Below are 4,356 nucleotides of genomic sequence, written 5' to 3'. Positions count from 1 at the left end.
CCACACTCCTGCCCACTTCTCTTCTCTCTTGTCTCCACTCCAGGTCTCTGAGCCCCTGGGGCATCTGACCCCACCCTGGGAGAAGCACAGATTCTCCACGAACCACCACCTGCTTCTGCCCTCCCCAATCCAGAGCCGACCCTCCAGTCTGTCTCACCTAACTTCTCAGTGCCTTCCCTGCAGGAGAATAAATGTCATGAAGCTTTTAGCCACAACTGCTTTTCCTTTGGTGGATTTGAGGGGAGGGGCTGGGAGGTCGCTTGGGTGACTCACACCTTTGTTCAATAAGTGTTTATTGTTTATTCCGCACTCTGTTCCAGAGGCTCGGGATATCGTGGTGAACGTGTCAGCCAAAGCAGCCCTTACACATCTGGTCATGAAATACTTATGAACAGTCACTAGAGACCCACACTCCTCGGAGAGCCTGGGGTACACAGTGGAGGTGCCCCCAGAAGCTCTCTGACCAGGATGAGGACCAGCAGGACTGTAGGTCAGAGTGCTCCTGGTCAGAGGGAACAGAAATCCACCATTTCCTTATCTCTGTAGGGAGTCTCTTTTCCTGTTTTCAGGACGTGTCCAATTATTTAGGACCTTTGGTTGCCAGCTACAGAAATCTTAGCTCTTTTTGGCTTTAGTAAAAAAGGCAATTTATTGCATCAAATCACTAAGCAGTCTATAGTAGCTTCAGGCACAGAAATATCTAGAAATGTGTGGTGTCCCCAGAGCTCCAGTCCTGGTTCTCTGCCATTCTCTTGGGTCTTCACACTGCTGTATAGTGAGACTGATCTCAGCTGGCTTCCTTCTGGGCTGTAGCCATGGCCACGTCAGGTCCAAACTTAACATTTTACAGTGTGTCCTCAAGACGGAAGCCTCACTGCCTGTGGAAGCAAATGGAAGCTTCTTTCCTAGAAGCCCCATCAGATACTGTGTTCTCATCAGCCCAAATGGGGCAGGTGTCATCCTGAACCAATCAGTATGTTTCAAGGACACAGGACACAGGCTAGGGTGAGCCAAGTCAGGGCAGCCTTCTGGAGCTGAGTCAGAGTGATTCCTCCCAACCCCTGTATGAGATGGACATGAATATCTGGGTGGAGATTGTTGCTGGGAGGGAGATGGCCGCTGGCCATCACAAGGAGCAATGGTGCCTGGGTCTGGGTTCAATCCTAAAAGCAGTTCTGGGATTCCCAGTGGTGAGGTCTGGACCCATCTTAGCAGATAAGGACAAAACAAATAAGGACAATAACAGATATATAATGGATATATATAACCCATTGAGTAAATTCGATCCATGAATTCTGAAGGCATAAGTAATACATTTATAATTAAACAATGGAAAAGAGAAAGTATTACCTTTCTGTAGATGCCAACTAACACAAGTAGACCTAGTTGCAAAGTATTTTCTCACAAAATATATGACATCAGCAGGCATGAACAACTTTATGAAGGGGTTAGCAGTAAAGAATCCAAGAGAAGTGGGGCAGAGCTGGAGGCCATGTGAATTAGAGGTGGGGTCTGTGATTAAGGTGTTTACCTGCAGGTGAAGTGGTCCCAGGAGAGGGGAGAGGCCCATGGTGGGGAACGGATCTGAGGTACAGCCCCAGGGAAGGCCTCGTGAAGGGAGAGGAGGGGTCAGGGGCACATGGAGTGTTAGCACAGACGTCCAAAGGTGGGAGCATGGAGAAGGTGGCCTCACCCTTAGGGATAAAAGCTAGGAAAGGACAGAGGCCAAGCCAGCTCCAGTAACCTGTCAGGAGGGAGCATGAGCTCACTGGCTTCATAATTCAGACTCCTTTGGAGGCACCTGATCTTCCCAGTCCCTTCCCAGTTCTCTACCATTTCCTTTCACCCACATAACAGCTCAGAACACAAAGGCTTGTGTCATGTGACATCCCTCCCTCCTGGCCACTTAGTCCCCTGACCCAAGCTGGAGCCAATGACTCCCTCCTGGGAATCTGGAACTGCCCCATCCCGGTGCGGACCCGCTTCGCCCTGGCCAGGCTCTACATCTGTCTCTGGGTGGTCTTCAGACTTCCTTCTGCCTTTGCTCCCCCATCCCTTCTGTACAGGGCAGCCCCAGGCTCTTTCCAAACCCCAAACCACATCTCTTCATGTTCCAGTGGCTTCTCACAGAGCTCTGGACAAGTCCCAAGTCTGTGTCACACACATCCTGTTGTTAGCATAGGAAACAAATGAAATAAAGACACTTACCTCAAGCAACTGCCAATCTACAAACTGCTAGTAAGTTCCCCTTAAATTTACCCAGCACCCAGTGTTTAATGCAAAATGTTATTAATTTTATTAAATGGTCTTTCCTGAGAGCATGTCTCTGTGGCGTGCTGTGTGCTGAGATGGGAAGGATGCAGAAGGCACTCCTAATGCACACGGAGGTTGGTGGTTAGCTCAAGGCAAACCGTTTGTGTGCAAAGTGAAACACCTCCTTCTCTCAGGAAAGCACTAGTTTTTCTTTGTTGTAAAAAACGCATAGCAAATTTTACCATCTTAACAATTTTTAAATGTACACTCTGCAGTGTTGTGTATGTTCACACTCTTGTGATGCAGACATCCGGGACTTTTTCATATTACAACTCTGAAACCCCATACATACTATTAAGGTGCATGTCTCGTTTTCACCCTGTCGCCAAGCCTGGTAACCACCATTCTACTTTCTTGATTCATGGTTTTCTCTAGTTTTTTTTTTTTAACAGATTCATGCTTACTTTGAAGTCTTTGATACCTGGTTGCTTTCATAGGCAGTTTCTGTTTTCTGTTTTTTTTTTTTATTCCAGCCCCACGTGTAAGTCATTCTTTCCTATGCTTTTAAGTATTGTATTTTTGTTTGTTGTTTTTGGAAATTGGGTATTTTAGATAATATAGCAGATCTGACTACTGGTCACACACCCCACCCCCCTTCAGGCTTGTTGCTGTTATTTGCATGTGTATGTGTTATTTGCTGTTATGTGTTGCTTAGTGACTTCGGAATTCTGTTAGTGATGTCCCTCTGCCTCTGTGTCTTCTAGTTGCGCCTCCAGTGGGGGCAGCCTTGACTCCGCCCATAATTACTCCGTTGCCAATGTGTTTGGTGGGGCTCTCCAGTATCTTTCCCTAACAACACTCACTTGTTAAATTCCACAAGTTCAAGGCTGATTACTCTATTGTTTTCAGCAATGCCTCAGGGAATAAATTGCCCCACAGTGGAATGCAATCCAATCAAAGTATCTTTGTAAGGATGGTGGGAGGTCAGTGTGTGAGATTTGTTTTGATCCAAGGGAGCCCCTTCACACTTGTGTCTTTCCCAGTCTAGTGCCAGCAAAAGAAGCCTGCCTATGGTGTAGCCTACAACCAATGCATCTGTCCGTCTCCTAGGAAATATCTTTCACCACAACCTCCACCATTAAAAAAATTTTTTTTAATGTTTTTTATTTATTTTTGAAAGACAGAGACAGTATGAGCAGGGGAGGGTCAGAGAGGGAGATACAGAATCTGAAGCATGCTCCAGGCTCTGAGTTAGCTGTCAGCACAGAGCCCGACGCGGGGCTCAAACCCATGAACCGTGAGATCATGACCTGAGATGAAGCTGGACACCCAACCGACTGAGCCACCCAGGCGCCCCAACCGCCACCATTTCTGAGAGCTCCTTGAAACTTGCATCTGTCTGGGGCGCCTGGGTGGCTCAGTGGGTTAAGAGTCCTACTTTGGCTCAGGTCATGATCTCGTGGTTCGTGGGTTCAGCCCCGAGTCGGGCTCTGTGCTGACAGCTAGCTCGGAGCCTGGGGCCTGTCTTCGAATTCTGTGTCTCCCTCTTTCTCTCCGACCCTCCCCTGCTCACGCACTCTTTCTCTCTCTCTCTCTCTCTCTCTCTCTCTCTCTCTCTCTCAAAATAAATAAAAAACAAAAATAAAACATTAAAGAAAGAAACTTGCATCTGTCTACATTCTGTTGCAAATGAAGCCCCTTCCCTTAGAGGGGAGTTAGGGAACTCTTGGTTTATCCTGCTTCTCCTCCCAGGGGAGCTCTCTGAGCCAAGGCTCAGTGCTAAAATGCTTATCTTTGAGCGACACCCCAACTCTGGTAGCTGAGTGCTCAGTGGATCTGGAGGCAGCAGCTCCAGGCCTCCCTGGCTTGCCTGTCCTGGTGGGAATTCCTTGCCCTTGATCTGTCCACGAGGAAATGGAGGCTCCAGTGTCCTCAGCCCTGCTGTGCTCAGGGCAGAGCATCAGGCCCACCGGCAGGGTCTCAGCAGGGGACACGCCCCACCTCTAGCTGCCACCACCTGAGACTTAGCTGGGGTAGCTGGGGGCAGGATGACAGGTGCTTGTGTTTGTCTCTGCCAGCAAGGCAGGCTTCTGGCTGGGATCC

Source organism: Suricata suricatta, chromosome 4 (genome assembly GCF_006229205.1).
Source record: "Suricata suricatta isolate VVHF042 chromosome 4, meerkat_22Aug2017_6uvM2_HiC, whole genome shotgun sequence".
Taxonomy (NCBI): domain Eukaryota; kingdom Metazoa; phylum Chordata; class Mammalia; order Carnivora; family Herpestidae; genus Suricata; species Suricata suricatta.
This window is presented reverse-complemented; position numbering follows the sequence as displayed.